The sequence below is a fragment of the Syzygium oleosum genome, unplaced genomic scaffold (genome assembly GCF_021117445.2).
Source record: "Syzygium oleosum isolate NSW1041296 unplaced genomic scaffold, Sole_v2.1 Sole_v2.06, whole genome shotgun sequence".
Lineage (NCBI taxonomy): Eukaryota > Viridiplantae > Streptophyta > Magnoliopsida > Myrtales > Myrtaceae > Syzygium > Syzygium oleosum.
In genome coordinates, this window is record NW_026607490.1 from 6971972 (window position 1) to 6999971 (window position 28000).

Genomic DNA, 28000 nt, shown 5'->3' on the forward strand with positions numbered 1-28000 from the left:
AAAAGTTAAGAATTGATTGCTTTTTGTCAATGCTGGCTCGGACTTTCACCTCGTGTTCTATTATTGCATTCAAAGCAGGATATAGGATGATGATGGTAGTTTTACTTAAGATCGTGGTGCAATTTATGATTGAGAAATGATGATGGAGAAACTGGTCAGTTTTTTTTTGTTTTGAGCTAGAGAGAAACAGGGGAAATGATGAGTACATTGGAAAGAATCACATGATCTCCATTCACTATTATTTCATTTTTGGATACATCGTATTGCGAGTTTGATATAGTTTGTAGCTCATTCCTCATGTACAAACTCAGCAATCTCTATACAACAAAATTTAAACTAAGCTAGCTAAATGGACATCGAACTACATACGTAAGGTAGGTTGGACAAGTACAAGCTTGATTCATAACCTGCCCGTTCACTTACGCGATAAGATAACACCAAAGCTATGATTTTATCACTATAGTTGTTTTTTAAGACCGATTTACCAACATTACTCAGTAAATTCATTTATACAATACTTGCCAATGTAACAAGGTACTCATGCCTAGTAAATGGCCGAATAACGACGGCCATTTGTGCATGTTATGTATTTTACGTCATCACATGGTATTAGCACACGAATCAAGCCGATTGAGATTTATGTCCTCAAATCCATGCAAAAAAAGTTGCTTTTTTTTCCCTACTATAAAAAGAATACACTCGTGCATGTGGACAAAAATGTCTTTGCAGCCAGAGAAATCAAATATCTTTGATCATGAACGTGACACCCTAAATAAGTGCTAATCGGTCCCGGACTCTAAAGGTCATGGGCAACATGAAAGGATAGATGTCAGATTTCATGTGCAGATATATGAGAATTAAACTGAACAAACATCAAGACATTTGCCCTGAAGGTTGAAGTCCGTGGATGAATGACCGTAGGTGGAGGTGACAAATGCAACATAAAACGACATGATGCCAAGACCCAAAATGTGTGAAGAGGAAAAACTCAGACACAAGGACTTGCTCTCCTGAAATTTACGTGGAGGGACTTATTCTGCAGAACAAACTCCTTATCCGAGCCTCAAGTAAATTTTATGATACCTTGACACTGTCACAAATTACCTCAGCAGAAATCATTGCCACAAATTAGAACACCAGAAATTTGCCACCTTTGAGTATACATAATGGAAGCAACTGACAAGGAAAAGTTAAACTTAATTGGTTGGAGTTTAAAAATGGCGGAATCATTCTGGTAATCATTCTGGAATGTGATTTTAAGAAAGGAACACAAACATCTCTAAAACCATTTGACCCGTTCCTTTTTAATATACACAGATTAACTTATAATGGTTTCCAAAAGACAAAGCAGAAAAGCTTTCTACGGCAAGGGATCTATTTAGGTTAGTACAAATGAAAAAACTACAAGCAACTTCAACACCATCTCCAATAGTTCTAAACAGCAGGTCCTGTCCATAAAGCATGTGATTCTGTAGGATCTATTGGCGCTGCTCTGTTTTTCTTGGCAGGAAGCCAGGAACGAGTTATGATAGAATACGAGTGTAGAAACATACCCATACCGACACCTCCTTCAGCAAAGCACATCAACTTAATACTGAAAAACAAAAGAGAGGGGGAAAAAGAAGCGCGTTAAAATGGCAGCTTTAATTGCATGCTGGACTAGCTAAATAGGCACGAGCACTAACGTAAAGTCAAGTAGGTGAAAAACGAGAAAAGAAACATAATGCTATCATAGTTAAACAGGAAACATAATGCTATCGATCTTCATAATATGGCAGTGTTGATTGAACGCAGAGTCAACACCATCCTCGTTATCATCATCCTCATTCTCATCCTCATTGGCATCAACCCAATTACTTCGATGACGTCGTGAAAAACCATGTCCATCTACACAACCAAAGGACGAAGAAAATAGTTTTAGAGGGATTATCCAGAAGCTTCCCCAGTATCAGCCTGGCCCAGCATTTCATTTGCTGAAGGTCCAGTATTACCTTCTTGTAATTCTGATGTGAGAATGGTGGCCACTACAAGTGCAGCATCAAAATTGGAAGAGGCCCCTTCATCAATGCCGAATTTAGGGGCCATCAAAATAGGCCTGTTTCATAAAAACATGCAGTTGTATCAAGTTCATTTCTTTTTTCTATTTTACATTTAGTTGTACTTACGCCCCTCTGTGATGGCAGAGATGTTGCACTTGAAACCAAGAATTTAGTACCAAAAAGAAAAGTCAAAAGACACGCATTAACCATCAAGTTTTGCACTGATAATTTTAGCTGGCATACTCTACTAGCATCTTGCATTAAACTTGATAAAAAAACCATTTACCATCCGAACTTAAACCTCCTTACACTACTATTATTTAAACTCGATTCGAAGGTGCACTATGTTATGTCGATCAACTTTTCAATGATAGTCTCTTGTTTTTTGACATTTAGCCCAAATTGTCATGGGCCTTTACGATTTTGATTGTGAAGCTATGCATTAGCATGTTTTAGATCTTTGAGCAGATAACTAGCAATCATTCATCTACAAAACCAGTTATGGATTGATTGCATGAAAACTGCTCGTTGCATCTGAGCTACTTGCATAACAAAATTGAAGTGAAGCATGGAAAAAAAAATGGGTAGAAGGTAAGATACAAAAGAGCACTAAGAATTTACTTACTCGCCGACCTTCTCAAAGTACAAATGAATGTCCACTTCACATTCCTCACAGAATGCAAGAAATGCCTCGATTTCCAAGAGATGGACAAAGGTTAAAAATTATCATGTTCACTAGAAAACGCAAGGAAAAACTTCAACATAAAAGATGGTCCTGAATGTGACTCCAATAGCATTTTGGCAATTAGGTGGACTCATTTTAAGGAAATGGAGATAAGTTTGAGGGTGAAGTCATATGTTCAAGAACTTTTAGCTGCATTTATGACCCAAATATCTTGCTATCTGATATAATAAAAAACAAATCAGATCGAATACCTTCAACTCTTTGACAGCAAAAGTCAAGTCCACTGGGTTACCACTATGAGCATACTGCACAAACTCTTCCGCAGGGTCTATCCACAGCTGAGTGTGCAGTAAAGAGTCGTTTTTGGCAACCAGAATCTGAACCATGATGTTCTTTGCCATATTCGGTTGAAAAGAATATAGTTCATGTCTACATTTGGTAGGATTGATGTAGCTTTGGAACTCAACAGATTTCCCACCAAATTCACTTGCAGCATCAGAAGGTTTGGAGTTGCATTCAGTTGCAATGATAGTGATTTCCTGAAGGGATGACTGAATTTGCAAGCAATCTGTTCAGATCATGAGGCCTCACTACAAAATTGCTTGGGTATTGTCTCCTATCCGGAGATAATTGATGTACGTCAGGGTCAACATTGCAAGTAATCCAGTATGTTTTCTTAATTCCTGCATACATGTGACAAGAACTTGGTTTAAACCTCATCACATATGCATGAACAAAAACTCACAGTTTGCGTGGTGAGATAAACAAGTCTCTCTGCATGGTACAGCTTCTTATCAAATTAATGCAGGTTTGACAACCTCCAATTATATTGTAGTTAGAAAACATACAGAATGATATGTAGTTAGCATGATTGAGTCAAAGACTTAAAATGGTAAGTGGCCAACAAAAAGAAGTAAAAGTCGTACACATGGAATCTAATAAATAATAAGTTCCCGCCATCTCTTTATTCTGAATCCGTTGGCTTTATAGGTCATATTGGTGCGCTGCAAAATCCATTAGACAGAGTTCACGCTGCTTTTGCGTGATGAAAAATTAGAGAAGCTAATCTTGGTGGACTCATATGATATGACTTATTAATGCTCATCACAGCACTTTGCAGTCATTTTCTCTCAATGAACGTGTCAGTTTCAAGACTTCATTTGCTGCTCGTTTTTTCCATAGAATTGGAGCGAGATTATTTTTAGGGGAAAAAGGAATCCTCTAACCCTTCCATCTATGCCCATAAGTTTCAAATCTTAACCATCAAATACACCATTTCCAACATAACACATTCAGAGCACTGTGCATACAACTGAAAGGTCTTTACCATTGAAGCGCTGCAGAGTCCATTGAACCTTTGATGCATGTCTGGTAATTACACACTTTGATAACCAATATTTGTAATAGGTGTTCAGAGGACTGAAAAGACTGCTTGCACAGATTAATTTGTAAGTTGCTTACAACTATAAACTGACAAATTATACCACAAAGATGAGCAATGTCATCATACCTTCAAAAGAATACTCAATTGAACTTGTGCGCCAGATACTGTAAACACATCAAAGAGGTCTGGCTTGAGGGTAATCAACTGATAGGCAGATCTTGACGAATTGAGTGCATGAAAGGAAAGTTGGAGGTTGAATACGAATATGAGAATCTTGATATGATATATATACAAGTAAGAAGGTGATATTTGTACACAGATCAATACTATTTCTATTCTAATTTCAAATCAAATGGTGCCAAGTGCCAAACATGAGCCTAGAACTTGGAACTTATATTGTTGTTTGGTAGTTAAAGGCGACGAGGCAAAAGGAAGTCATGCAAAGTATGGTCACGTAAGAGATATGCTAGGGAGCGCAATTGTGTTTTTCACTTATTCAGTGTTGCAAAACTCCATATAATACCATCAAAGAAACTAGACAAACCAGCAAGACAGAATAGCAGCACCCATAGAAGGTTATGCATAGGGTTTTTCTCCTATGGTTTCCGCCATTCTGACATTTTCCGCGAGTACCACTGATAGTTGTCCTGGCTTCAGCAATGAATTGCCTTAGTCTTACGATATAATGACTTTGAATCATCCTATCAACGGAATTAGATTCTTTTAGTCACTTCAGATTTTTATGCACGTCAAGTTCTAATCATCGTCGACGGGGCCAATCGCAACCTAGGTCAACAAATTTCTGCCTCAAATCCACCGCCAAAAGCTCCAGTCGCTCGGCAATCGGTGGAAGGACTCTGAAATTTGTCAATCGGACACTGAATCGAGCGAAACGAGCCAAATACCTAACAACAGCATAGCATCATCCAAACTAAGCATCGCTCGTCAGGGCGCACGAAGAAGCAACTACTCAGCTTTTTCACTCGATGGATGAAGCCGAGGAACGATCGGCATGGATTTCAGCGGCGACGCGCGAACTTTTCGACCGGAGCTGCGGGGGAGAGAGACGGAGACGGAGAAGAAGAAGAAGAAATCGAATGACCTGGGAGGGAGAAGCTTGGATAGCGAGGTCGTTGCCGATGCGGGAGAGGCAAGCGATGGAGCGAGCCAAGGTCTTCAAGGCGTTGCCGCTCAGGGTGAACTCCCATCTCTTGAGCTCTTCCGTCGCTTCCCCCTCTCTCTCTCTCTGCACTGATGACGGTAAAGAATTTTATGAGGCGGCCGCTGAAAAATTGGCGGGATTGGAAGAAGAAGGAGAGATTTGGTCTTTGGATCGGGGAATTAATGATATAACACGTTAATTATCAATTTTTGCGCCTCATATACGATTTTATATTACCGATGTTTACCCAGGTGAGTATGTTGGTTTTTTATATTTATTATTATCAGATAACGTGAAATACTAACGAAATTTTATTATCAAAGATAATATATCTATAATATATATAATCAAATTAGTTATATCTTTTATGATATAGTTGATTCGTAATAACAACATCCTTAGATTTTATCATAATATAAATGCGAACTTCTCCGTGTTCTTTGAAAAGATAAAAACAATATGTATCTTATAGTTTTTGTCATTGTTTGAGACAGTACTTGTTCTTTTTTTGGCAGTTGGCCAAAGAAAATCAATGTGGAACCATTTAAACTAGGAAAAATTCCAATTAAGAGCTTGAAGTGTCATCATTTTCTCAAAAAAGGCATGAAGTGGACCTTGTTTTAAATAAGGACATGAAATGCTCTCATTTTCTTAAATAATGGCTTGAAGTAGCTATAATAGGGCCAAAACTTTAAAAAAAAAAAGGGGGAGGCCTAACCTCGCCAGCTAGTTAAGGGCATTTTCGTCCAAATAAAATTTTACTTAAATTAGATTAAAAATTAAAAAAGATCAAAAAAAATTTATAAAAAAAATTACAGGCAAGAGGGCTAACTAGCTAGCCTGTGACCATCGCCCCATCACCGGTGGGGCGGTGGCGATGGCAGGCAAGGGTTGTCGGTTACCCTACTTGCCATCGTCGTTGCCCCACCGGCAATGGGGCGGAGGGCTTGTATGTGTGTTTTTTTTTATCCTTTTTTATTTTGTTTTTTATGGAAATAAAATACATAAAAAGGAAAAAAGAAAGAAAAATAAAAAAAATGATAAAAGATGAAAATGCCCTTACCAACCGATGAGGTCAAACCTTTTTTCGAGACTGATATAGCCACTTCAGATCCCTATTTAAGACAAGGTTCACTTCAAGTTCTTATTTCAGAAAATGAGGGCATTTCATGCTTTTATTCTAGACAAAATTCATTTCAGACTCTTATTTAAAAAAATGAGGGCACTTCCGACCTTTGTTTGGAATTTTCCCTTTGAACTCGTAGTTTAAGATTTAGTAACCAATAACTTGCTTCGTTTGATGATGATAATAATATTAATTAAGTAAAAATTTTAAAAGATATAACTTTTAAAGTAAAATAGTAATATACGAAAGAATAGAGCTTCCCAATTAAAGCAAGCATGATATAAAGTTTATCTACTACATTCAGTGACAATATTATATTTAATTCGCTTGATTTAATAATACAATTTAATTAATTACATAAACATTTACATGATGAATAATAATTATGTGTCACTTGTTGATAGTTATTTTGTTTTATTTCCTATTTCTCCATCCATTTGAGATAAATACGAAATGAAATTAACATAATAAAAAATAATGAGTTATATTATATGGCAAGACACAGGGCATGGTATTGCCAAACATCTAACTTTTAAAATAATGTAGGTACATGGTAAGACACATTGCATAATTTAGTCTCATTGCCACATTCGACCAATGATAATTAGTTTATCGATTATCATCTTTAGCCATCTATATTTTATTGATTTAAAAATTTTAAAAGATAGATATGGAGAAGTATCTCAAATATGTTCTCAAACATACAGTTTGTTTCAAACGTAATTTCTTACTATATTCTTAAATGATATAATTTTTTTATTTAAATGATATACCTTTTATTTAATTAAATCAAATATATTTAACTGATAATGAAATGAATCGCATAATTTGTTTCGTTAAGTAAAACTTATTAAACAACGAATTACATTCTTGAATGAAGTGTCATCATTTTCTCAAATAAATGCCTGAAGTGGACCTTGTCTCGAGTAAGAGCCTGAAATACCATCATTTTTTCAAATAAGGACATTCTTGAATGATAAAATTTTTATTTAAATGATATAGTCCTTAGTTCAGCATAACATAATGAAATAAATGATGTAGTCTATTTAACTCAGCAAAAATTTGAGAAAATGAGTATACATCTAGATTTATTTGAAACATACATATTCAGGTTATGCTGATTTTTATTTTCTTCGTTGGAAATCCACTTACTTAAATATAGTTTATATCTATCAAAATAAGTACATTTATAAGAAAATAAAAATGGAAATAATTTTTATCTAAACTCCACTCAATTTGAATTTTATTATAAAAAAATAGATAAGAGAGAAGCTCATAAGCTTTAATTTATTCAAATGGAATTTAAATAATGGAGAGGAAGAGATGTTTGAATTTTTTTATATAAGCTCATAAGAGATGTGTTCAACAACTTATGTTTTGAATCACATAATTCAAATAGAATTTAAATAATGAATAGAAAGAGATGACCTTGAGTTTTAACTTAGCCATTATGATTAAAGGGAAATATCATTTAAAGAATATAACACGTATTAAAGAAAACCATATACTTTAGAAAATAAAAATCAAAATTGTGATGAAGGTGATAGTACTTAAACTCTAATTTCTTAATTTTTCTATTATACGAGTATCAAAAGAATTCCCATTATACATCTTTTTTAGCAAAATTATAATTTTAAGCTTTCGGCCTCATTTCTTCTGTCCGGTTTGATAGATATTTTTACTGGGTTATTTCCAATGCCCGGTGGATAACAAGCCCATAAAGAAATAATGTAAAAAATTAGTGACGTTAATAAGAAATAGGAGAAAAAGCGCATGTCAGAATAAACGAATGTCAAAAGAAGATCAAACACTTAAGAAGAAGGTGAGCGCGCACATGATCCCAAACCCCATTCGATCGTCCGGCAAGGTCCAGTGGTGGTAACTGGTAAGGGATGGCCTAAGCGAACACGAACACTGTCACGAAGAAGAATCCCATCGATTGTATTGCGAACCCTCCGATCTTGTCGATGGACGCCACCGTGAACTAGTACCCTTATACAGTTACTACCATATGAAGCTAGAGCGCTCGAGCGCATGCTTAACTACGCAAAGATAAATCGCACGATTATATTCAACTAAACACCAACTGCCACATCTCTCATACCTGTTCTTCGGCGATTAGTCGGTGAAGGTGGAGCTTGAGCTCAGCCCCATGCCTCCCGCCACTGACGGAGTTCATGAAAAGCAACCATTGGATCCTCATGTAGCACCAAATTCCTTCAGCTGAGCGGCACTGAAGAATAAAATGTGCACCAGAGCAAAAGCGGCACTAAAGGACTTTAACTCAAGGACGACGGACTTGAAGCTCGGGATGACAGACTTGAAGCTTGCAATGACGGAACTTGGGAGAGAAGAGATGACGGCGGACAACGGACTGAAGCTCGTGGCGAGAGACGAGGATCGGGCGAGGACCGAGCGCGAAACGATTGAGGATAGGGCGAAGAGGAAGAAGAAAACGTGAAAAATTGAAGTAAGATCCCTAATTCTAATTCAAGTTGGGGACTTTCTTATTGTTTACTAAATTGCAAATTTCGTACAAAATTGCTCCTATTCTAGTTTCTAGAAAATGTTTACCGGCAAACATTTAGTCGACTAGTGAGTTTAGGCCTTTATTTAAGATTGATTGGCCACTTCAGGTCCTTAATAGAGATAAAATTCACTTTGAATCATTTTTTGAGAAAATAAATTCAGTTCATATCCTTATTTGAAATTTGTGCTGTTCTCTAGGCCAAAATTGAAGAAAGAGTTTATCTTAACAAAAGAAAGCAACAAAGTTAATCTGCAGTCTCTTCGCGCATGGGATAGTGGCTAGTGAATGTGAGGTCTCTTCATGCATGGGATAGACGCTTCTTCGCATTTTTTCAAAGTTTGAGATTTTAGAAATATCCTTGACAATTTATGTCTAAATATCTTCGTGAGCAATAAAAATATTTTTCGTTTATTTCTTTTTATAAGCGATACAAGCGATCATTTTTAAGAAAATATTTTTCAAATTATTCATTTTTCCTGAAATAAATGGAGCTTAAGTGTAATTCTTTTTTCTCACATAAGTAAGCAGTTGTAAAGGTACTAAAACTTATGGAGAGGGATTACTCTGGCCATGAGTTTTACCTAAACTAATTTACCAAATTAATATCATGAAACTTTTCCAACGTAAATAACAAAGGAGGATGAAGATCCTCTACTTCGAAGGTGCTTCCATTGGCATTTTAACCAATTCTCAACCGTGGATGCATGTAAATAAAGTATTTATTGACGGTTGAGATATGTTGAGATACCATTATATGGGATAAAAATTCCGCGTCCAAAAGAAAAACAAAAGGATTAATGACTATTAGCAATAAATCTTTCTTTTTGATGGATCTACAATGACTGAATATGCCTCTAAGTACATGTTATCTGCTCTGAGGGCCTCCGTCATTAGAAATTACGTGTATAGAAATCTGGATAGATTAACAAAAAGAACAAAAGAAAAATAGAGAAGGTAATCTTGGGTTCGAATGGGTGCTATGAGTACGACCCTCGACGATCAAGTCATGGCGCAAATAAAGTAGACTTTAAGATACGATTAGCCTTTTTGCTTTCGTCGTTTTTGTGGTCCCACGTCAGATATAGATAGCTGGGCATTTTGTAAATATATGAGAACAGCTGAAACCGACGCCCAGCTATTGCCCTTTCTATAGCTGTTCTCATATATTTACGAAATGCCCAGCGATGGACGTCCATCGGAAAATGGCTGGGCATCCGGGAAATGTCGACATTTTCCGACGTCCCCATTTTTTTAATGGGGACGTCGGAAAATGTCGACATTTCCGATGTCCATCGCTGGGCATTTTGTAAATATATGAGAACAGCTACGTCCATCGCTGGGCATTTCGTAAATATATGAGAACAGCTGAAACTGATGCCCAGCCATTGGCCTTTCTATAGCTTTTCTATATCTGATGTGGACCCTCGACGTCTTGCAAGAAGTGCAACGAAATAGCCCCCGCTGCTCCGTCATCTCATATTCCCCTGAAGCACTCCGTTCAGAAGCCAGCAATCTGCAAACACTTGAAGCCCACATTTTCAGGAAGAAAAGGAGAGATCAGGCAAAGTCGGAAGGTTAATGGAGAACAACAATCCAGCTGATCACGGTGGTGGTAGGAGGTAAGCCTCAGCGGCCTTAAATATATAAAAAAGCCCCGTAGCCCAGCTCCGTCTGCAAGTTTAAGGATTGATAAGGAAACTCATGTCAATATCTTGATATTCTTTCCTGTTTCTATCTCTGATCATGTCACACTGAATATACCATTACGTGAATGCTGTTTTATGGCGAAAAAACCTGCGTTTTAGTCTCAGGATGTACTGTTCACTTAAGAGCCCGGGGGAATCTTTCACTTGCCTGTAGAAAAATGGCCTGTTTCTCGGTTAGATTGTGAGAGTCGGGTCAGAACACCAATTTATACCATCCAGATTTTTTCATCTATTCGTTTTTTCCTTTTATTGATTGAGATGTTCATAATGATTCGGCTCTCAAAGAGCAGAAATGGGCTCTACTCAGAGCAGAGCATGTACTTAGGGGCATATCTTGCGCATGCAAAATGGCTTGTTTCTTGTAAAATGCTTTCTTGTAGTTATTGACCCCCTTTTTTTCATGCGAATTGGTAAATTTTCATGATATCCATTTGGTAATTGAATACAGTAAGACTCATACCAGGAATGATCCCTCTAAGTATGCATTCCATGAAAACAGCTGAGTTTGTCTGACCAAAGTGAAATCCATATTAACTGCCATTTCTTTTTGAAAATCACGAAGTTGGAAAGAATGTTGACCTTCTCTTAAAGTTACCGGGTGAGGGAAAATTCTGTTACGTTGATGAGGAGACACGACTGTATATGCACTTTGCAGCTTTCTTTTGTCAAAAACTCATATTGAGATCTCCGTATTTCCTCCTAAGAAAAGAGAAGACCTGCAGCTAGCTTTACTCTGTTTTTACCCAGTAAGCAGGGGCTTACTTGGTAGTCATCTGGGTGGTCTTGTTTTTTGTGAATGTGTTGTAAGAGAAGGTTAGGAAAGGTTTAAAGGTGTTAAGGAGGTATCCCCTGGTACTCTGATGTTCCATTTTGTCGAAAAGAAGAGTTTTCACTAGCTTAATTAGCCGTGGATCAGTAGATGGGCTATACTCTTGCAGTGCATACATAGGTTAGACTCCTGCAATGCATAGACTCATTAGCTATGATTTGCACCAGAAGCTTGGTGTCATACCAGATCAAATTTCCTTTAGACTTAAATTGGTAGTTCTTGAAAGCTTTTGGAAAGACTGCTGCCTTATGTGATGCAAAAGGAGCTCAAAACTTGAGCTTTTCCAAAAGACTGTACACTAACAAGTGGTTTGCTGATTTTATTTCCAAGACATGGAGCAGAGCATGCACATCGAATTGCTACAATTCATTTCCTAGAGAAGATCCTGCTAAAGATTCTGATCGGTGCCATTGGAATCATGGGTATTCCAGCCATCAATAACCTTGAAACCATCGTGTGTATCTACACAGTGCTTGTAATCGTTGGGCAATTGCTAATCCTCAAGATTGGTAGGCAAGATATGGACCCAAGGTTCCGACTTACGTATGTTCGCATTGTTGTTGTTCTTCGATGTGTCAGGTGCTGTCTGTTGATGTATATTCCACTTCGTGTCATGCCTTGGCCGATTTTTGTTCTCCGCGTCCTTGAGTTGATGAACCCATAAGCATTCATCGCCAAGTAGAGTGTTGCGACTGTTTTCGGTTTTCCTAATATTATGGTTTGCTCTTTGGAAAGTTGATATTGATGTCACGGTGCTCATGTTGGCCGGGACATGAACCTTGTGTTGTACTATTATTACCTTGAACATCTTATTTATTAGAAAGCATAATATGTGGTGTGATGAAGGTAATGGTACTACTTAGTTTAACATCCCAGTGCAATACAACGAAGTGGGAGACGCAGAGGATTTTTTTCTTTGGCTAGAGAGAAATAGGGGAATTGATTCATAAAATTTGAAAAGAATCACATTATCCTCATTCACTAATCTTCCGATCCATGAATTGCAATTTAGACATAGTTTGTAACCCGATCCTCATATCCAACCTCGGCAATATTCGAGACACTATCTTGACACGAACTGCAAGTCTCAAATGAAAACCATTAAGCCTACCATAAAGGAAGCATGCAATATGTGAGATTGGAAGTAACCGGCCACAAATTCTAAAACGAAAGATTTACCCATTTGAGAGCAAAGCGGAATCACATTAGTAAAGTGAGATGCACGACCTTTTGTATGTTGAGGCAAATTTGGAAGATATTGAAAAGTGAGACACGGTAATTTTGGTTCAAGATAAGTACAGACAAATATAGATAGAAGTCGATGACTAAGAATTTTTTGTTTTTGGTGTTGTATGTGTTAAAAGGGTTGGGAGACAGAGATTTCCTGGGAGATGGGCCTGATCCATTGAGATGAAGACTCAAATGGGGACCCTCAAAAGCCCAAAGCAAACCACAAAAAATTCCGGGTTAATATATCCCCAAAAGTTCCTAGTGCTGGAACGCCAAGTTGTACCCCCAAGATTTGTTATCTATTCTTTTTTTCTTCGGGTTAATATATCCGGGGTTTTATTCTTGATGTTCCTAGTGACTCAAAAGCACTAGGAACATCAAGATCTATTACTCTTGGAATAAACTCTTGGAATAGACAATGTAATTAAGGACATATTTAGTGGCTGTAAATATATTGAAAAGCAATATCTATTATTGATGGTCATTGACCCTTTTTGTGGACGTGAATTCTTTTTATATAAGATACTCCGACAGGTTATGGGTGTCTTAACATATCTCCCATATCGATGAAAGAAGATACTTTTATAATATGTGAAGCTCTTTCTTTGGTAAGTATTATCAGCTACCACATTAAACAAATTCATAAAAAAAAATAAGGATATAATTTGCTCGATAATTAGAAGGAAACATAACTTCTCATTGAGCCACTGTTCGCATTTCAATAGGGTCGACATTGGACCTTTCAAAACTAAGATTCGAAAAAAAATGATCCAGATCGAAATTAGTAAATCCATTTCTGAGAAACTTTCAACCAAAGCCTTTTTTTACTTTAACATATGCTTGCTGTACATTACAACCCATGGAACTCCTTAAATACAAATGTGTCGCAATCGAAAAGCAATGAATATAAATCATTCTGATAATTGATTGGTGTTTGTGAAAATAACATCACGTTGTACCGTGATTTGCTTTATTCATCGGTGGAATCTACGGCGTAAAATATTTTTGCGAGCGGGTTAGCACGCAACATCTACAAGAGCTTACACAGGATTATAGGAAGAGCAGAGAAAAACAAGGCACCAGACCACATCACAGCCACTCAATAATCTCCAGGCGGCAAGCTAAGCCGACTTGGAGAAATGGCCAGTTTAGCTGACGTAAGCAATTACTACATTACCTGCCCTCCGACCTCCCTCTCCCCTCCGAGAACAAGCGCCCCTCTCACGCTGCTGAGCTGGCATGCCACCTCGGACACGTGGTACCACCATCAACCTCAACCCTATTCTCATATGAATAAAACCCCCCCCCCTCTCTCTCTCTCTCTCTCTCTCTCTCTCTCTCTCTCTAGCTTCATTCCTTCGTCGATCCATTCGTTCGATCAAAGATTCGACGTTTCAAGCTTCCGGGGTTTCTTTAGCCCTTTTGAACGTGGACATTTTTTTAATCTCATTTCAAAACGAGAGAAATGCCAACACCACGTTTGGACGTGGATTCTTTATTCCACGAAATGCTTCCAAAGTTGTCTCAACATATTTCAACCGTTGATACATGCTTCATTTACTCGGCAATCAGTGAAAGGACTCTCAACTTTGTCAATCGGACACTCTGTCGATCGAAACGAGCCGACACCTAACACAGCATAACATCTAAACTAAGCGTCACTCGTCATGGCACGAATAAGCAACGACATAGCTTTTGACTCGATGGATGAAGCTGAGGAACGATTGGCATGGATTTCAATGGCAACGGGCGAACTTTTTGACCAGAGCTACGGGGGAGGGAGATGACGGAGAAGAAGAAGAAGAAGAAATCGAATGACCTGGGAAGGAGAAGCTTGGATAGCGAGGTCGTTGCCGACGCGGGAGAGGCAAGTGATGGAGCGAACCAAGGTCTTCAAGGCGTTGCCACTGAGTGCAAACACCATTTCTTGAGTTCTTTGCTTTCCCTCTCCCCGCTACAAAAATTGGCGGGACCGAAAGACTGTTAGCATAACAGTTTTTGAGCTACCATAAGAGTAACAGCATATTGCGAGCCATAATTTGTGGATTCATTAGTATTATTGGCAAATTTTTTTATAAAATATCCAATTACGCCATTTTTCAACAATCTTTCATTGTTTGCAAGCTTTCTATTTAAAAAATAAAAAATAAAAATGAGACGAAGGTTATTATACTCATAATAAAATTTTGAGTTTTAACTAAATATGGTATATTTTTAATAATCAATTAATGGTGTGAATATTAACTATCATTTTCATGTCGAAGAGAGGATTATATCACGTAATACTTACGTAAGTGAACGTATTACTCTTTTGTATGTTGCTTCTATACAAAATAACTTTTCTATACGTATAGTCTGTTTCCGCATTGGTCCTTTGTTATCAAATGTTGAGTTTGAGACTTTTGTCAAGGGCTCAAGGGATCTGCTACGATAGTGCGAAATGACCGGATTAACCTTATCACTCCAAAAAAAACACTTAGTCTGTAAATCTTACGTTTTCAACATTTCATCTTCTTCTCCAACTCTCCGCGAAGGCGACGTCGAAGGCTAATGGACAACAATCCAGCTGATCACGGTGGTCGGAGGTAAGCCTCAGAGACCTTAAATATATCTTAAGCTCTGTAGTCCGGCTCCGTCGGTAAGTTGAAGGATTTGGAGAAAACTCATGTCAAAATCTTGATAATTCTTCCCTGCTCCTACTCTGATCATGTCATAATCCGCGCCAGGACGTCCTCGGCGTCCATGCGCGAGTCGGGACTGAGTCGGCTCGGTCCGAGTCGGGCACATGACCCAGTGAGTGCACTCTCGAGCCGTCCTCGCCCTCTTCGAGGACGCACTGGACGAGCTCGGAGAGGCGCGTACTGCAGTCCTCTCCGTCGTTCCCGCTGCCGCAGCTGACGTAGCTGAGCTGGCGGCGGTCGGCCCTGACAAAGAGTGGCTCGCTCGTTGAGTGGGTCGTGACCCGCTTTGTCTGAGAGAAGCTCTTCATAAGCTTCTCAAAATGCTTTTGGTTTGACTTGGATGAGGATCCGGAGGAAACTCATGTCGTCGCGCGTGCTGCATCCTCTCCGTCGTTCTCACCGCGCCGTCGGGCGTAGGCCGCACCGGGCGGCGATCGGCCCCGACAAAGAGCGGCTCACTCGTTGTGTCACACCCCAAATCCTACAAGAATAGGGGTAATGACACGACTGTCCTTCCTCTCAAAGGACAAAGCCTCAAACCTTACCAAAAAAATTAATTCCCAAAAGTCCCCATCAAAAGCTCTCTCGAACTATCGGCCACTAACCGAGGAACCTGAAAAGCACAAAAGATTAATGGAATAAGCTACCACGGTCCAGTGAATAATACATTTTTTCCAAGCGGATCGAACAATCACTATGCATCATTATAAAATAATATCAATTTCACCATCTCAAATTCAATATACAATATATGTAAATTATCGAAAATGTATGATAACTTTCCAACAAAACTCTATACGTGCAAGATCAGCCATCAAAACTTACTCAACAATAACAAACAACAATCAATGGTCTATTCCATTGATTAATCTCATCAATCACACGTCGATGGTCCATTCCATCGACTAATCTTATGCTCATCATCGAACTATGGTCACGTTTAACGCCGTGACAAAAGCGACCAAGTTTACCCCCATTGGCTAGGTCTACCACCTATATAGCCGGCGGTTCAGCTCAGATGAATGTCTTGACAGTATGCATGCTCCCCCCTCAATGGGTTCTCGTCATAGCGATATGAGCCATATCAACCAAAACATCTCTCCAACAATGCACAATCAACACCAGAAAGTTATTTCATAAACCGATTTTACAAACCGAATCACATAACCTTTCACAATTCCATTTATCATTTAAAATGCATTTCATAAAACATTTCGTAATCAATACGAACTACTTTTGAAAATTCCTTTCACTAAACATTTAACCAAAACATTCACACTTGGTCATTTTAGACCACTTCATGAAACATTCTAAATCCCTTTTCAATCGACTAAAAATGTAGTAAAAGTTCGATCCAATTTATGCAAGAAATATGCTCTTAATAACTCATACTATATTAAAATTCTATCATTTTCTAGACATGAGTTTGTAAATTCATGGAAGAAATAGTACAACTCATTTGGGACTGCCCCAAAACCAAATAGCTCACTCGAACCGACGATCTCGTAATCCTAACAATTAAACGAGAATCGACGTCAAAACCAAGTAAAATATTACGATAACCACGAAACGGCTAAATGACGCTTAATCGCTAACGAAACAAGTCAAAGGCGCCCACAAATCGCTTGTCCAAAGCGATTATCCAAAACCTTCCTCAACGCGGAGCTTGAGTGCGAAACTCAGTTGTGCCAAAACTCTTTTTTTCGAATCCCGTTTCAAGCGAGCTTATAGTCAAAAGAAAACCCATTCAAAGAACTACAAGAACCCTAGCTTGGCCAACCCAAACTCGGGCCAAAAAGCGACGAAAATCGGCATGAAAGTTGCTGATCGCGCACTGTTCACCACGTGCACTCAACTTCAATATTTCGTTTCAGATAAACCGTAAGTCCAAATCGAGATCCGTAAAATCCCACGGCTCCACGACACCCTAAACTACAAATTATATATATATATACACAGCTCAACGACTCAAAAATCAAACTACGCGGCTTGAATTTCACCTAATTCCGAAATTTGAGCCCTAACCCAAAAATTACTCCAATTAAACAAATAATCGGCTTGATTACTCACCAGGCATTGCGATTCGTAGTTGATTCAACTTGTCAGGACGTTCGGATTGTGAACGTGCGGAAATTTTCTTCTCTTCCTCTGTTTCCCCTTTTCCTCTCTTCTCCACGATCGAGCTCCTCTTACTTCTGGTTTAAGCTCTGCCGCTTGCTGCTTCTTCTTTCCTTTCTTTAAGCTTCCAATGCACGATTTAATGGAGGAGGAAGAAAATGGGCTAGGCTTTGGACTTAACTTATAAAATAATGGGCTAGTTTATGGCCCATATATTACACGTTGAGTGGGTCGTGACCCGCTTCGTCCGAGAGAAGCTCTTCATTAGAGGATCCGGAGGAAACTCATGTCGTCGCGCGTACTGCAGTCCTCTCCGTCGTTCTCGCCGCGCTGCTGGCATAGCTGAGCTGGCGGCAGTCGGCCCCGACAAAGAGCGGCTCGCTCGTTGGCTGGGTCGTGATCCGCTTCGTCTGAGAGAAGCTCTTCATTAGAGGATCGGGAGGAAACTCATGTCGTCGCGCGTGCTGCAGTCCTCTCCGTCGTTCTCGCCGCGCTGCTGGCGTAGCTGCGCTGGCGGCGGTCGGCCCCGACGAAGAACGGCTCGCTCGTTGAGTGGGTCGTGATCCGCTTCGTCCGAGAGAAGCTCTTCATTAGAGGATCCGGAGGAAACTCATGCCGTCGCGCGTACTGCAGTCCTCTCTGTCGTTCTCGCCGCGCTGCTGGCGTAGCTGTGCTGGCGGCGGTCGGCCCCGACAAAGAGCGGCTCGCTTGTTGACTGGGTCGTGACCCGCTTCGTCTGAGAGAAGCTCTTCATTAGAGGATCGGGAGGAAACTCATGCCGTCGTGCGTACTGCAGTCCTCTCTGTCGTTCTCGCCGCGCTGCTGGCGTAGCTGAGCTGGCGGCGGTCGGCCCCGACAAAGAACGGCTCGCTCGTTGAGTGGGTCGTGATCCGCTTCGTCCGAGAGAAGCTCTTCATTAGAGGATCCGGAGGAAACTCATGCCGTCGTGCGTACTGCAGTCCTCTCTGTCGTTCTCGCCGCGCTGCTGGCGTAGCTGAGCTGGCGGCGGTCGGCCCCGACAAAGAGCGGGCTCGCTCGTTGAGTGGGTCGTGACCCGCTTCGTCCGACAGAAGCTTCTTCTCTCGTCATAAGCTTCTCAAAATGCTTTTGGTTTGACTTGGTTGAGGATCCGGAGGAAACTCATGTCGTCGCGCGTACTGCAGTCCTCTCCATCGTTCTCACTGCTGCTGCTGGCGTAGCTGAGCTGGCGGCAGTGGGCGCCGATGAGGAGCCGAGTCCGGGGTCGCTTGTCGAGTGGGTCGGTGACCCACTTCGCCCGGGAGAAGCTCTTCATTAGCTTCTCAAAATGCTTTTGGTTTGGCTTGGTTGAGGATCTGGAGGACCCTCATGTCAAAATCTTGATAATCTTTCCCGTTCCAACCTCCATGAAATGTGAAATGTCATAATAGCCGCCATTTCTTTGGAAAGAATGTGGTGGGAAAATGCTGTCACGTTGATGAAGAGACACGGCCTTATATATACTGTGTTTCTTTCTTTTGTCGAGAGAAACTCATATCAAGAACAACGTATCAAGTGAAAGTCTCATTAGCTTTTCCTCCTAAGAAAAGAAACCGCCAATTAGCTTTACTCTGTTTGTATCCGGTATTGTTTTGTGAATAAGTGTTGTAAGAGAACGTTAGGAAAGGTTTGTAGGTGTTAAGGAGGTATCCCCTAGTACTCTGATGTTACATTTTGTACAAAAGAAGAATTCATTAGCTTAACTAGCCATGGATCAATAGATGGGTTAACCTCCTGCTGTGCATACAGAGGTTAGACTCCTGCAATGCATAGACTCATTAGCTATGATTTGCACCAGAAGCTTGAGATCATACTACGAATTAAATTTCCTTTTGAACTTAAATTGGTAGTTATTGAAAGCTTTTGGAAAGACTGCCGTCTTATGTGATGCAGAGAGAGCTCAAAACTTGAGCTTTTCAAAAAAATTGTACACTAACAAGTAGTTTGCTGATTTTATTTCCAAGACGTGGAGCAGAGCTTGCAGATCGAATTGCTGCATTTATCCAACATCTTAATTCCCTAGAGGCACTCCTGATTCAAGCCATCAAGTACGCAGATCGTCTAGCCTACACTGCCCGTGCAACCATTATGCGTATCTACACAGTGCTCAAAATCATTCAGCTATTAGTATTCCTCAAGATGGGAAGACAAGATATCGACCCAAGGTTCCGACTTACGACCGCTCTCATTGCTGTTGCTCTCGGATGTGTCAAGTGCGGTCTACTGATGTACATTCTGCTAGGTGACATGCCTTGGCTGATTTTCGTTCTCTGTGTCCGAATGCCATTTATATTCATGGCTAATTAGAGAATGGCGACAGCTTTAGGTTTTCTTGATGTTGTGGCTTGCTCTTTACGAAGTTGGTTTTGATGTGTATCCTGCCAGTGTGGCTTGAACTTGAATCTCGTCTTGTATTTTTATTACCTTGAACACCTTTTACATCACAAAGCATAATATGTGATATGTGATGATGATGAAGACGATTGTACTACTTAGTTAATATCCTGGGTATGCAATGAAATTTGAGAAGCAAGGGATTATTTTTCTTTGGCCACAGAGATGGCCAGCTCTATTTCCATGGCCATTTTGGCTGGATGCACATCTCTTCTGATCAGTAGACTAAATTACCCTCTTTTTCCCATGAAAAGGAAAGGAAGAAACCGAACGACACTCTCACCCATAAACTGCTTCCTCTCATCTCAGCCTCTATTGTGCAGATTCTCATCTCTTCTGATATTCTTTCCTTCACGCTTCTGGCATCTTTTTTAACAGTAAAATGACATCAAAGATCACAATTTATCAAAATCTAGCTTGTTTATTTCGTTCGCAGTTGAACCTGCAACCTTTTGAATAGAGTGTATCCGGTGAAAAATCAAGGAAAGGTTAGAGAAAGCGAGAATGAGTAACGAGAAAAATCTGGACTTGGGGGTCTTCTGAGTCTCGTCGTACCAAAACTGAGTTTCAACTCCAGTTGGTGTTTTGATAAAGCATATTAATAGTCCATTAAAATAAAGTATCGATCTCTCTGGGAGGATTTCTAAGGCTAGAAAGTAGAAAATACTACAGAGAGGTCTTTTGATGACCCAAGGGTTTGGAGTCCGAAACTCTCACAAGAAATCACTGGCTTTTGGATTGGAAATTGGGAATTAGAGCATTTCTTGGAGCCTTTCTTTCTCAGATCTTAGGGATTTTGTTGGAATGAATTTGCATTATATCGGCAACGCAATTAACTTGTCAAGTTAATCATCTTGTGCGAGAGTGAGATTGGACGAACAAAATAGAACAGCAGCATAACGGAAATGGACACTTCTTTTGAAGTTCTGTTTACCCATTGAATGAATCTTTCTTTCTTTTTACAGAGCTCAAATCTATTATCTGTTGGAAAAACCAAATTTCTCGTCTCGGGTTTTGATTGGGTCGAAGCAGAGAAGAGGGAAGAAGCTGCGATGAATCAAACCTTCTTCCACCTCCATCGCCTGGGGGCATTTTTATTTCTCGTCTTTTCATGGTATAAGGCTGTGATGGGAGCTATTTTAGCCGGGGAAATAGTGCCCACCAGAGAGAAATAGGAGAGTCGATTAAGAGAATTTGTGAAAGAATCAAATTAGATGTCGACGACTAAGATTATATATATGTAAAATCGGTGGGAGAACAGAGGTTTTCCGGGAGATGGGCTTGGACCATTGAGATTTAGGGGAAGGAAGTCGCTCCGAGTTATATGATCGTTCTTGTTTAGATGAGAATATGGAGGTTAAGCAAAAGCCAACTATCTTTGTTCAACCTTATTTGTCCACGAGGTGAAGAGTCATAGGGGGACCATCAGAAGCCAATGGCAATCACAAGAAATTCCATCTACTTTAATCTTGTCTTGTTCATTCTGTACCCCGAAGAATGGGGAAAATCCATCGACCAGTAAGATTTATAGTTGGTCCTCGTCGACATTTTTCTTTTTTGTGCGTGAATTCTTTATCTCACACAATACTCTAACATGTCGAGAGTGGGAAAAATTATCCAAAAAGTCCTAAATCTATTACATCTGTGCCAATTCAATCTTAAACCTTTCAATTGTGTCAATTTAGTTCTAAACATTTTCACGTTTTGCCAATTGAGTCCATTCGATCAATTTTAGCCGAAAATCCTCGACGTGGATGTCGGCCATCCTACACGTGGTATAACTAGCGCCAACGTGGACAATTTTTATAATCATTTTTAAAATAAATTTCTAAAGTTTTTATTATTTTTTCTTTCAAGGCCGACAAGGGTCGTAGGCGAGGATCGTGGGCCTCTCCTAGACCTGGTGAGGGCCACGAAGCCCTCACCCAGTGGCCGACGAGGGTCGCCAGCCCTCGCCTGTGGTCGACGAGGGTCGGCCGACAACCCTCGTTGGACTTGCTAGAAAAAAAAAGGAAAAGAAAGAAAGAAAAAGAAAAAGAAAATAATTCAATTTTATTTTAAATTTATAAAATAATTATCCAGGTCAGCGCCAACTGTCCAATGTGGCACTACCGGTGTCCATGTCTGCGATTTCCGATTAAAATTGGTTGGATTGGCTCAATTGGCAAATTGTCAAAAGGTTTAGACTCAATTGAAAAAATTGAATTTCGACCAAAAAAAAAGATGGCACAATTGAAAGATGTAGGACTGGATTAACAAAAGTATAACAAGTTTATGACTTTTTGGACAATTTTCCCCTTAGGAATGTCTTAACGTTTCTTAACCGTACATGCATCAACCGTTGAGAATTGGTTAAGATGCAAATGCCAACACCGTTTGAAATAAAGAATCTTCATCCTCTTTTTTCTATGCATATTGGGAAAAGTTTCATGATAAGAATTTGATAACTCAGTTAAGGTGAAATTCATGGCAAGAGTAATCACTCTCCATAAGTTTAAATACCCCTACAATTGCTTACATGTATGAGGAAAAAAGGTATTACATTTACCGTCCAATCTTTTTGAAAATCTTGAAGTTACAAAAAATGCCAAGACTTAGGCTCCGTTGTTTCGTGAAAATTAAATTATTTTGAAATAAAAAATAATCACTTGTATTCCTTGAAATAATTATTCAATAAAAAAAATAATTTCATTATCGACGATAATTTATATTTAAAAATTTTCATAGATGATAAAAATATTTTTTATACATTCATTTTTTGAAAACTATATAAACAATCATTTTGAGAAAAATATTTAAATCATTCATTTTTCGTGAAATTAATGGAGTCTTACACTGCGCAAATATTCTATCACATGGCATTACGAGAAATTCATGTTAATTGTGATTTATTATTCGAAAGTCTCAGTTTCATTTCCTCCTCAGAAATGATAAGACAAAGACGAGTCTTCATTGGGTCAATAGGTGATTATACTCCTGGAAGTGCCTCAGTATGGTCAGTGGCGTGGCTTCCCTTTTTTTGCTTAGTTGCTGTGTATTCTTCTAAGAAGATTTAGTGTGTTTTTCTTGTTATTTGACATTTGACCCCACCGAAAATTTGTTTTAACGATCCTTGAACTTGATAACTCGTATTTTTGTATTTTTGGGTCTTGCATTTAAATCGTGCTTAGGATTCGACACGCTCGTCACAATTTCGTTCGTTTTTTTTTTATAATTGAAAATAATAATATAGAATCAATTACATCCCGATCAATGGTCAATTATTATATTACCGCACCCACCGTGAAATCACGGCAACATATTTCCAGTCATTAGCTACGAATCACAAATCCTGCAAAAGAAGACACAGAGAGAGTTCTCTCTCCCTCAACCCGCAGCCCCGGAGCAAGGCCTATTTCAGCAAGGAAGGAAGAGAGTAATTACTCAAAGCTCGGAGATTAATTGGCGAACAACAATACCAGCCGGTCACGGTGGTTGGAGCTCGGAGGTATGCATCGACTGTGAACCACGACATCTTTTCACAGCCGAAGCCCAGCCTCCTTCGATAAGTTGGGGGACTGCGAGTAGATTCATGTAGTTTTGAATTCCTTGCTCGAAAAAGAACAACTCCCATCTCCGATTATGTCCAATGTTTGTTTTCGATTCCGTGAATTAGGGGTGAGCGGTTCCAGGTTCCGGGTAGGTTCCGCCTGGAACCTGGAACCTACCCGTCGGAACATGGAACGTGGAACATGGAACCTACTCTGTCACAGGTTCCAGGGTCGGTTCCAGGTTCCAACAGGTTCTTTTTATTTTATTTTATTTTTAGTTAATCAAAACGAAAATGAACATTCATAAAAAAGAATACAAAAGACAAATTATAGAAAAGTCACATTTTTTCTTAAAAAAAAGGGAATAGCACGATAAATAGTAATTGTTGGGAAAAAATCTGCCAGCAAAGCACAATTGCTCGTATGACAGTTCCAATTTGAATAAACTATGGCAAAGAATTGTTTCGAGACAGATTGAATCGTTAATAGATTTTAAATACCAAGGTTTTCTTCAGCTTTATTACTCAATATTCCTGTGAAAGCTACTTCCTTGTCCACAAACTTTGATGAACCACGACGAGTAGTTTTCCTGTAAACACAATTCCTCACTGTATTGCACCATCCCCCACCCTACAACAATGTAAAACAACATCAAATGGCTTATAGAAAATGCAGACAGAAAAAGAATCAAGAATTGGAGTGCCATGAAGAACTGAGCAAGAAAACCATGCAGTAGAGAAGAAATAACATAAGTTTGCAAAATTAACTAGCTTAAGTATGCTCTTTTAAATCATATAACATAAAGTCCATTCAACAAACCTAAATGGACCACCCAACTGTTTGCACCAGATCCAGAGCCATTGTGAAGATGATAACCGGGCAATGTACCATCTAAGCAGACTGAACATTGTAGAACAAGATTAAATGAGAACCTCAAACATCAATTTTTTAGCTTCGAATATTCTCAAAAAAACACCCAAAAAAAAAAAACCTTGCCATTCTACCGTGAGCTCAAATGAAACAGGCAAAACAACCAATGGCACGAGGATGTTAGGAACAGAACAGTGGATCAACCAAAAGAAAATCTCCAAGAAATAAGACGCGAGCCCGTCTTAGTTACGTGCACAATAATCAATATCTGGAAAAGCGAGAGCAGAATTCTAACCGGGGACACAAAATAACGTAGCTTAATAAACAAGAAAGACCAAAATCTTGTAAATCCATAAGTTGCCTACGAATGAAGCGAACCCAGACACTACTACTTACAGAGAAACACCAACCTTCTTAACTATGAATCCCGCACCACTTACGAGCAGAAAGTCATTAAAAAAATGGGGGGCTGTTAAGAAAAGTCTGAGAAAGTACCAGCTCCTTTGGCAGCAGCACCCTCAATGAGAGTGAGGCCAACCATGAGCTCACTCATGGTTGTTTCCCCTTTGGCAGCAGCAACAAAAAGAGCAAATCTCGAAGGCCCTTAAGATACGATCGCAATCGACAATTAACCAATCGGTTAACTCCCCCCCTTCCCTCTCCTCACATTCAATCGGGGACAGATCCACCGCATTTTCCCTCTCCTCACATTCACTAAGCGATGAATCCAGATGAATGTGCACGCAAGAGCACGATTTCACGCAACTCAGGCACGATCGTCGTGACTTAATTCAATCGATCGATGCAAAAGATGAACAGAAGCAACGGTGGGAATTCAAAGAGAGAAGGCGTGAATGGCAGGGGTTGTTCGAAGACGTTACGTACCAGAGCGACGGAGCTTTAGAGGAGGAAGACGACGGCGAGCCCGAATAATCGCAGCGAATCCGCATGGGGAGATCACCAGACCTACGGCGAAGAAGGCGGAGCGAGGCGGAAGCGGGAGAGAACCGCGGAAGCGGGAGCGAGGAGCAAGGCGAAAGCAAGAAGCGAGAGCGAGGAGCGAGGCAAAAGCGGGAGCGAGGCGGAAGTGGAAGCAGGAGCGATCGAGCGAGGAGCAAGGCAGAAGCGAAAGCGGGAGCGAGGCGGAAGTGGAAGCAGGAGGGACAAGATGGAGGGACAAGGTGAATTAGGGTTTCTAAATACCAAATGTGTAGTTTATGTTTTAATTTTTAGGGATTCGGTTCCTGGTCCCGGTTCTTGGTTCCGGTTCCGGTTCCAGGTTCCGATTCCGGTTCCTATAGGAACCGGGAACCGGAACAGCCGGGTCCTAAAAATGGGGAACCGAGAACCGGACCCTCTGTCCATGGAACTTGGAACTGAACCGGACCCGACCCACCGGGTCCGGTTCTCCGGTTCCCAGTTCTACCCTGGAACCGCGCTCACCCCTACCGTGAATGGTGTTTTGTTAATAAACAATATGTACTTTGTATTAAAATATGTTTCGAATTTGAGTCAATCAAATAAAACCCGGCCGAAGTGGTCAAAATAACCGATGATTGCGAAAGCCTAGCTCCTGGAGTCGATCAAGGTAATGGAAAAGGAAAGTAAGCCATGGCCTTTGCTGATTTGAATTGTCCAAATTCTATTAGGATGCTGTACATGGACTTTTTTTTTTAAAATCTATTTGTTAATCGAAAAATATTAAGCACAAATGTCCGAAGCCGATACTTATTGTTTCAGTTTTCCTGAAATAGGGTTGTCTAACAAGTATTTTGCCGAATATAATTTCAGAAATAGGAGCAGGGCATAGAGCTCAAATTGCTGCAATGTATAGCCAGCTTCTTTATTCCATTGAGGAAGTCCTTGTTCCAAGCCATCAAGGACAATATGAGCCTGGTCAACATTGCCCGGCTATTATTGTATTAGTGCACCCCGTAAAGCACATATTGGTCCCACCTTGCCGTTCCCCTGCATCCTGATGTTGGTAATTCCATTCATGTTCATCGCGAGTTGAAAGATGAATTAGCGAACGGAGATAGTTTCCGACTGATGTGGTTATGTGTTTTGTGGCTTGCTTCGATTGCATGCCCGGACACGAGCCACGTGTTGTATTATCAACCAAAATAGGATATATGATGGTGATGTTTACGATCCTTCCTGATTATGCAACCATCATGTACTGAGATTTCTTAATAATTTGAACCATCCATCCATGCAATAGATTTCGGAAAAACCAACACAATCGGGTCTTTTGTCAAGCTGTCGAAAGTAACATTTACCGGTGAATGGTGATTGATTTTCTCTTTGATTTCGTGATGCACTTTATATTTAATTGAAATTATATTAATCAACAAATATGTTAATATGAACCCTCATTGTTTATTTAGAATAATCAAAAGTTAAAAGTAACTTTTGTACTTTCCTGTTAAATCTAAAACATTATTCAAATTTTAAAAGATTATGAAAAAAATTATATATGAACATTCGTGTCAATGTTCATCTATTATGAAAATCTTAGGCGTTTAAGATTAACAAAAAGTCAAAACAGATGCCCATCAAGAAGTGCGAAAAAGAAAAACTAAAAATTACTGTAAGCAAGCTCTAAATATTACTGTGTAGCTAGGGTGATACCTAATGTATATGTAAACAACATGATTTCTGTACATCCTTTGAGAGTGATGCAGTTAAAAGTATTTATGCATGTGTTAATAAAAAGATTTACTTTTTTTGCGAAATAAAAAATTAATGCGCATCGTGGATGGACTCGAGATGGTCCACCCATTTAATAATAGACTTTTCTTCCTCCAAATTGCCACTCGCTTGTTTTGATTTTTCAAACTTAACGAGCAAGTCATCCGATATTCCACAAATTACTTTGCGGATGTGGGTGGGTCCGTCGCTGGCGACAAAAGAAATGCACCGTCGACCTCTCGTTATGCTGTAATTTATAGCTGATGTTTTAATTTCTAGGTGTGGAATGGAGCATGGAGCTAATCCGAGCAAGCTGTATAGAAAAAAAATTCAATAAGATAACTAACCAGATTAACAAAGCTCCGATTTTGACACTATCGCGCTTTTGAGACTGGTTTACCAAAATTACTTAGGTAATTCCATTCATACATTACTCAGAAATGTCACAAGGTACTCATGCCTAGTGCATGGCCGAACAACAAAGGCCATGTGTGCTTGTTATGTATATTACCACGTCACACGATAATGACAGACAAATCGAACCAATTGAGATTTAGGTTCTTAAATCAATGCAGAAAAAGTTGCTTTTTTTTTCCATACTATGAAAAGTGTGCATGCTTTCACGTGGAAAAAAAATAAATGTGTGGAGAGAGTTAGATAGAAAATATAAAATTAATATGGTTAGATTTAAATTCAATGTTAAGTAAGATTTTTAGAGGATCATATCTCAAATTTCTCAATTGGACACTGTATAGAGCGAAGCTAGCCAATACCTAACACAGCATAGCATCTAAACTAAGCATCACTCATCAGGGCACCCTAGATTTTCATAAAAAGTAAAAGTAACTCCAAAATTAAAACATAAAACAACCTACAGATCTTTTTTTATCTTGTTAATTTTTCCTCCTCTTCAAAGGTTAATCAACAAAAATAAACAAAAGGTACATGTTTTTGTTACAATTGATAAATGAAAATAACTTCGATAGAAGAAGAAAAAGGAGAAATAA

General features: G+C 39.4%; 2 long non-coding RNA genes across 2 annotated transcripts; one reads left to right on the forward strand and one right to left on the reverse strand.

Moving 5' to 3' along the window:
- Nucleotides 1-1278: 1278 nt before the first annotated feature.
- Nucleotides 1279-5412, reverse strand: LOC115663347 (uncharacterized). Its single transcript, XR_008816760.1, has 3 exons — nt 4235-5412; nt 2976-4152; nt 1279-2095 (listed from the first exon to the last, which is right to left on the reverse strand). It is a non-coding gene; the product is annotated as an uncharacterized LOC115663347 (long non-coding RNA).
- A 17819-nt stretch (nt 5413-23231) lies between these two features.
- LOC130138540 (uncharacterized) lies at nt 23232-26588 on the forward strand. The gene is made up of 2 exons (XR_008816892.1): nt 23232-23389; nt 26094-26588. It is a non-coding gene; the product is annotated as an uncharacterized LOC130138540 (long non-coding RNA).
- The last annotated feature ends 1412 nt before the right edge of the window (nt 26589-28000 follow it).